This window comes from Oryctolagus cuniculus, chromosome 8 (assembly GCF_964237555.1).
Source record: "Oryctolagus cuniculus chromosome 8, mOryCun1.1, whole genome shotgun sequence".
Classification (NCBI taxonomy): domain Eukaryota; kingdom Metazoa; phylum Chordata; class Mammalia; order Lagomorpha; family Leporidae; genus Oryctolagus; species Oryctolagus cuniculus.
The window spans coordinates 131,958,564-131,966,653 of record NC_091439.1 but is presented as its reverse complement, the minus strand read 5'-3'; the positions used below and the strand labels follow the sequence as shown (position 1 = coordinate 131,966,653).

At 52.1% G+C, this 8,090-nt stretch overlaps 1 pseudogene; it reads right to left on the bottom strand.

Moving 5' to 3' along the window:
- Positions 1-287: 287 nt before the first annotated feature.
- Positions 288-7,832, bottom strand: LOC138843355 (forkhead box protein R1 pseudogene; annotated as a pseudogene).
- Between the last annotated feature and the right edge of the window lie 258 nt (positions 7,833-8,090).

Genomic DNA, 8,090 nt, shown 5'->3' with positions numbered 1-8,090 from the left:
AACCACAGCGCAGAGCAGCAACTGTCCAGGGGCCCTGAAGCCCTATGAGTTCGTTAAGTAGCAGCTTAACGATGTTAGCTGAACAAGTAGGTGGTGCTCCCAGGGCTGCCTGCCACAAGCCAGCATCTCCCAAGATTATCTTCAAAATCCAGAAAACGGGCACTCGCTCAGGTCTGGCGAAGGGCGACGACTCTCCTCCTCCGAGACAAGTGTGGCCTCTGCCTGGGAGCACGCGTGGGCTGCTCCCCACCCTGAGCTGGAACTGCACCTCTGCCCTTCACCCCATCTTCAGAGACCACACACACATATCCACACAAGGCTGCTGGGGGCAACTTTAATAACGCAGGGGCTGACTCGCTTTGTGGCATCAAAGGTCAAAGAGGAAGGGCATCATATCTGGCTGGCTCATGCACTGCTGGATACTTCCCAGCTGGGTGGCAGCCAGGGCGCGGGCCTCCTCGGCAAAGTGGCGGCGTCCCTCCTCAGTCAACTTCCAGAGGCAGGAGCGGGGCCGGGCGCTGGCCGCGACCTGCATACTGACCGGCACTTTCTCAAAGCTGTCTCGGAAACACAGGTTGTGGCGGATGGTGTTCTTCCAGCCTTCCGGAGCCGTCCGGAAAAACGGAAAGTGTTGTCGAGTGAAACTGTAGATCTGCTGCATGTTGAGGCCACTGGAGGAACTGTTTCTTAATGCCAGGGCAATTAGGTGGAAGTAATTGAGAGGGGGCCGGGGCCAGAGCCTCCCCTCCTGGCTGCTGGCTTGCTGAAGCCTCCGGCTCTGGAGGGGGGCCCTTTTGTGAGGGGACGGGAGAGCCACACAGGAGCTGTCATCCTGGTCCTCGGCCTCCTCCTCTTCCGTGAGCTCCCAGCTGCTGGGGGAAGACGAAAAGTGCTTCGGCGACGGAGACTGCTCGGGGGAGGAAGGCGACAGTGCGCCGGGGTAGCAGGCATCTTCCTGATGGCAGGGCAGCCGAGGGCTCACTGTGTGAGCTTCTTTGATGAATGTTCTTCCAACACCAGCCCAGCTGCAGTGTATTACACATACAGTGTGTTACGCATATGCAGTGTGTTATGCATATACAGTGTGTTACGCATATGCAGTGTGTTATGCGTATGCAGTGTGTTATGCATATGCAGTGTGTTATGCATAGAGTGTGTTATGCGTATGCAGTGTGTTGTGCATATGCAGTGTGTTATGCATAGAGTGTGTTATGCAAATGCAATGTGTTATGCATGGAGTGCTGGTGCCTGCTACCTGAGTGTCAGGTTCTTCTCAATTCCTGGCGTGTGGGGAGCAACTTGGACTAGACTAAATTACTGGAATTAAGACTTATTCTATGCATCTGCTCTCCCACAATATGGCGCTGGGAGAGGAGGAAACAGCTTCTACGCAGCTGCCTCTTGCCAACTTGAGTGATGACCTCCAGGAGCTGATCCTGCTCCTGATTGGAGGAGAGCAGCGTACTCGGCGTGTGGGCAGCCGAGTTGGGATTGGCGGAGGAGGACTATAAAGGAGGAGAGAGACAACATGCACCAGGAACATCTAAGAGGAACATCTAAGAGGAACACCTGTGCAGCCCCCGAGAGAGCCGGCTGGCGGTGTGCCGCTCCCCTGCGGAAGTGGGGAAAGTGGCCAGGGGGAACCGCCCTTCCACGGAGGTGGAAGGGACGGCAGCCAACCCGGGAAGAACCAGCAGCAAACCCGGGGAGGGCCGAGCAGACAAAAGAACAGCGCAGGGTCCTGTGTCGTTCCTCCACGAAGACGGGGAGCGACACTGGCGATGGCATCTTTGAGCTGTTCGATCAAATACTTCCTCCACGGAGGTGAGACACTGAATTACGTTCAGAGATCCCAGATCCCAGAGATCCATAACTTTGCGTGTAACAATAGCCTTCCAGAGAACTGTGTTAACTCTGTAATGAAGTCGCACCCTGCTGCCCCATTTCTGGCACAGTGACGTCATTTCTCTGTCATCCTCAGAGGTGCTCAAGGCTGCTGATGTCCTCAGGTGTTCTGTTATCTAAGCCTTCACTTTCCCGCTCATCTTCTCTATCTCTAGTGAGATCCTGATGAACAAACCTCTGCCGATTTCCCACGAGGGCGCTGGACAGTCTTCTGTGGAGACACATGGAGCCTTCCTGGCCTGAGCTTGCTGGGGTCATGATGTCTCTTGCTTTTTTTTTTTTTAACTTTTATTTAATGAATATAAATTTCCAAAGTACGGCTTATGGATTACAATGGCTTCCCCCCCATAACGTCCCTCCCACCCGCAACCCTCCCCTTTCCCACTCCCTCTCCCCTTCCATTCACATCAAGATTCATTTTCGATTCTCTTTCTATACAGAAGATCAGTTTAGCATACATTAAGTAAAGATTTCAACAGTTTGCTCCCACACAGAAACATAAAGTGAAAAATAATAGATGATTTTTTAATGACCTCTGCCTCATAAAAGGGGGAGTTTGGCACTTGCTGGTTTGACCTTTTCCCTCTTTCAGGTTTCACGTTAACAGTTTTCCTTGTGATTGTTGGCTTTGGTTCAATTTTGTTCCAACAGAAGCAGTTGAAGACTGCATTTCATGTTGGAATAGTTTGAGGCCTGTTATCTGGACTAGAGGGAGGTGAGCAAAATGGAATACTAGTGATTCCATAAAAATATTTACTGATTCAGTGACTAAGTGCTCTAAGCAGGATATACCAAGTCTATTCAGGTTGTACACAATCCTGCACAAGTTCTTTTACAAATGTGTACATGGTCACATAAAATAACAAAGTGGTTCAGGAAAACTTGACAATACCTATTGCTGATGTGACATGTAATTTGGAATGTCAGAGTCTCTTTGAGGTTAATTATGGGGTCATTGTGTCCACCAATGGTTTTCTTTTTTTTTAAAGATTTATTAAATTGAAAGTTACAGTTACACAGAGTGAGAAGGAGAGGCAGAGAGAGAGAGAGGGAGGGAGAGGTCTTCACTCCCCAGATGGCCACAAAGGCTGGAGCTGTGCCAATCCAAAGTCAGGAGCCAGGAGCTTCTTCCCGGTCTCCCACGTGGGGTACAGGGGCCCAAGGACTTGGTCCATCTTCTACTGCTTTCCCAGGCCATAGAAGAGAGCTGGATCGGAAGAGGAGCAGCTGAGATTTGAACCAGTGCCCATATGGGATGCCAGCACTGCAGGCACAGCAGGCGGCACCTTTAGCCAATTGGCCACAGTGCTGGCTCCGCCCACCAATGGTTTTCAACTTGATTCAGGCTTTGTTTGGCTCATTTTGAATTATATTTGTCTGGAGTACAAAGCATTAAAGCCTAGGATGCTGGGAGGAAGGTAAGAACGAACACTGTGCACTTCATGAGACTTCTTGGGCAGAGAGTGAGCACAGCCTGTGCAGGACTGAGGCAGGATTCTCATTCCCTGCTCTCTGCACGTGCAGCAGCTAGTGCTGAAGAGGGACAGAGACGCAGGGGAAGCACGGAAGTGCAATGGATCAAACAGTTACTTTATCAAATTATTTATTCAGTTTGATTTTAAGGACAAGAACCGTGTAACAGCTGTATACAACAATACAAAATAAAGCTTTAAGTACAAACGTAGCAGCTCTTTAATATTTAAATGATTGGAAATTACAAAGCAAAAAAGAAAGAGTAATTCAGGGGCTGGCACAGCAGGCTAAGCTGCCTCCTGCAACACTGGCATCCTCTGTGAGCACCAGTTCAAGTCCCAGCTGCTCCACTTCCAATCCAGCTCCCTCCTGATGCACCTGGGAAAGCAGCGGAAGATGGCACCCACATGGGAGACCCAGAGGAAACTCCCGGCTCCTGGCTTTGGACCAGCCCAGTTCCAGCCATTGTGGCCATTTAGGAAGAGATCCAGCAGATGGAAGACCTCTCTGTGTCTCTCCCTCTCTCCCTCTTTCTCTCTCCCTCTCTCTGTGTCTTTCAAGTAGATAAATAAATATTTTTATCACAGATACAGTTATATGCTTTTTTAAAATGTTCCCCCAGAAACCTTTTATTTAAGGTATACAAACTTCATGCATTGCATAAATATAACTTTAGGGACATAGTGATTCTGCCACTGTACCCACCCTCCCACCCACACTCCCACCCTTCTTTCTCCTCTCTTTGCTATTCCCATTCTTATTTTTTACCAAAATCTATTTTCAATTAACTTTACACACATAAGATTAACTCTATACTAAGTAGAGTTCAACAAATAATATATATTTAAAAAAACTATTCCACAACAGCTGTGAGAAGGGCAGTTTATTCATCACATCTGAAATTGTCAATTTCACTTCTATAGATTACCTTTTAGGTGCTCTATTAGTTAGCACAGGTCAGGGAGAACGTATGGTATTTGTCCTTTGGGGACTGGCTTATTTCACTAAATGTGATGTTTTCCAGTTTCTTCCATTTTGCTGCAAACGACAGGATTGCATTCCGGTCACTGCCTTCACCTCCCCTGCTCTCTGCTCCTCACTATCCCATCAGTTCCTGCGCACCCAGACCTCAGCGATCCATCTGTGCTTGGGTTACTGCACAAACCTCACGACCTTTTCTCGGGCACACAGTCACAAGGGGGTTTCTAAAACCGACACACAGTCTTGCTTACAGTGCTTTTATGACCCCAGGCTTTCGGGAAGATGGACAAACACCCCAGCGTGGTGTACCAGTTTGTCCATGTTCCGCCCTTGTCGAACCCCGCAGGTGTACCTCTCAGCTTTAACTTCGCTCTCAGGCACACGTGCCCACCTCTGCGCTGTCCACTGGCTGCTCCTCTCTCCTCCTCCCCTGTTTCGCACATGCTGTTGCCCTGGGATCAGTTGCAGATAACCCTTGTCCACCGGAATATTCCCCTCTCTTTGAATGTTGAGTTCTTATTGCATCACCCCCCAAAGCAAGTCATGCTATTCTCACCTGCTCCCAGGATCGTATTCTCTGCCCCCATTTGTAATTTGGGTCAAGACATCTGTCTCGCCCACTCCATTGCGAATTACGCTGACCAAGGGAAGTCTCTCTTCTAGCTCTTCAGGCTCCAGTATGGAGTCATCACTGAACACGTGTTTCCTGAACCGTGTTACAGGCTGAGGACATGCTTTCCCCATCTGAAAACTGCTCTCTGGGTGTGAAATGGTTTACAGGGGACTCTGGGCAGTTAAGGCTGGTGAGCACCCATCAGAACTCTTGGGTCAGCTAAAACGGGCTGTAGTTGTAACTCCTGGGATTTGTTGACAAATCAGTGTTTAGACTAACATGATGCAATGTGATCAATTGTTAAAGGAGTCTTTTCTGATAATTTTAAGCAACATGATAATTTTTCCATTACTTCAAATTTTCTGTAATTACAGAGGAGATCTGAGCTCTTCCTCTCTTGGTTTCTCTAGATGCAAGAGGCTGATGCCAGCCCATCCTCTCTGGGAGAAGCAGGAATGTGTGAGGGTGCTTGGCCTGTGCTCGGGGGAAGAAAATGCACACAGGACAGTCAATGCTGTGACCAAGCAGAATCAGCAAGTGTGCTGCCCTACCACACAGGACTCGGGTTCTGCCTCCAGTGAGGCCACATGCTGGGAGACCAGCACAGAGGGAAGGGGGTCCCCTCCCCGGTCGCTGTCGCTGTCACTCCCATCAGAGTTCTCAGGGTCAGCGGGGGCTGCTCCGAGTCACTGGCACATCCCTCTCCTGTGGACCGGGCAATGGCAGGGTCTGGCTCAGCTTGTCACAGCTCACGCATGTCAAGTCTTCCTGCACAGTGGAGGCAAACAGCAGAGACACAGAGTAGCGGCTGAGGAACAAGGACACGAATTTAATTTAAGAGAGGGTCTGGGAATCACAAGGGCCATAGAGGCAAAATGGGCTAAAGGATGGAAGCGCTTGTGAGCGGCAGGGGGCCTCCCGTCTGTTCCAGCAACAAGGAAACCGGCCCGGCTCTGGGGTCAGCGAGGCTACAGTGACATCAGGAAAAGCAGGGTTGTGGTCCATGTGGCTCTCTCCTGCTCTCCACAGGGGAATGAGTGACGCCAGTGTTCTCACTGTGTTCTTCTGCTCCTGCCTTATGCACACACTGATGAATACATTCCCTTTAAGGTTTTGAACTTCAGCTTCTGCAGGAAAAGAGGCTACATTTTGGTTAGAACGTTCAAGCCTCTTCCCAGGGGAACAATCATAGTCTCTTTGTCGGGAGTGGACTGTAGTGGGACATTTGTGCCCTGGACACTTAGACCAGCAACAGGAGAAGTGGGAGGGCCAATGGCCCCTCTCAAGCACAGGCAGGTTAGAGCATGCCCCAGCAGCTGTTCCCTAAGCCCACAGCACACACACTGTTGCTGTAAGCAGGAGCTTCCAAACACATGTGTTTATCAACAGTGCTGGTGGCTCCAAGCTGAGCAGTAATAGCTTGACCGGGTGGACCACTGGGGTGCGCTGCCTGAAGGGGACAAGGAGCTTTCTCCCTGCATGTGCACGGTGCTGTCCTGCACAGCTCCACTTCGCTTTGCTAGGTGAGTCCAAGCGGCCTGTGTCGCAGCAGGAGTATTTCCAGTCACAGCACGGATGGTGCTGTCTTCCGTGACAACAACAGAGTTTTCAGCTCCAGGGGTGTCCTGGGTGCTCTGATGGGAGGTGGGATCACCAGGGCCTCCCATCACAGGGCTGGTGGTTTCCAGCAAATGCACCACCTCTGACTGAGGTGGGGGCACAAGGCCTTTACCCAGAGGAAGGGTGTTCTCTACGTGGTACTCCAGTGTTCTGGGGAGGTGGGCTCCAGGTCAGAGGCTGGGTGTGGAGTACCAATGTGTCCAAATCGGGGATGGTACTGGGTGTTTTCCAGCTCTGTGACTGTGCTAGAATGGGAGGTGGTGGAGGACAGGCGTCCCACCACACGCTTCCTGTCCCGGGTGTTGGCTCCCCAGCATATGATGGATTTTTCTGTCTAGCTAGGTCTCAGAGGCACCCATAGGAAGTGGGAGCCCAAGGTGCTTCATGGGTATGGCATCATGTCCTCCCACAGTCCCCCTCCCTGAGTTCTGGGCAGGTGGGCCCCAGGTACATGTAAGTGCACCCATAGGAAGTGGGAGCCCAAGGTGCTTCATGGGTATGGCATCATGTCCTCCCACAGTCCCCCTCCCTGAGTTCTGGGCAGGTGGGCCCCAGGTGCATGTAAGCGCACCCATAGGAAGTGGGAGCCCAAGGTGCTTCATGGGTATGGCGTCATGTCCTCCCACAGTGCCCCTCCCTGAGTTCTGGGCAGGTGGGCCCCAGGTGCATGTGAGGTGGCAAGTACTCTAGTGTGTCCCAGCACAGGCCCAGTGGTGGTGTTTACAAGTGGCTGTGCTATGGCCAAGTGAGTCCCAGGTGCTGGGGTGGGAGGTGGACACAGACATGTCCCTAAGACATCTTTCTTGGCAAAGATCTGGCCTCTCCAGGGGCAGGTGTTTCTGTCCACGTGTGTCCCAGGTGCTGGGGTGGGCAGCAGGAGCCCAGAGGTCTGCGAGCATGGGATGGCCTGTGTTTCAGATCACACAGTGGATCTGGAATGTGGCGAGCACTGGAAGTTGAGCCCCTACACAGGAAGGATGCCGTGGCCAGGTGGGTCCCGAGTTCCCCGACCCAGGGTGGCAGTGGAGTGGGACTGGGTGTCCCTGTCCCAAAGTGCACTGCTCTGAACTGGAACTTGGAAGCACACTGAATCCCAGCCTCACTGGTCCAGAGGGCTGCTGGCCCCATAGACACCCGTCACCCTGGTGGGAGGCCCCTGGGCCACTGAGGGGGCTTTATGCACCAGGGGGTACAGGGTGTGGAGGCTGGGTGAGCTGCCAGGCCCCTGGGCTGGAGACATGGTGGGCCCACCTCCCGTCCGCTGGCCTCATGTCCTGCTGCACTGTGGAGAGGAAGGTGACCAGCTGGTGGACAGCGCCTTGGACTCTGACTCTGACTGACGGAGGAGCCTGCACATTGTCTGGGACATAACGAGGAAGGGGAGTCGGGGGCAGCCAGAGGATTAGTCAGGGGTCTCACTGACACTGGGCATGGAGGGATGTGCAGGGGCAGACAGATCTGGCCGGTTTGGGTGGCAGCAGCAGCTAGGACCGGCGCA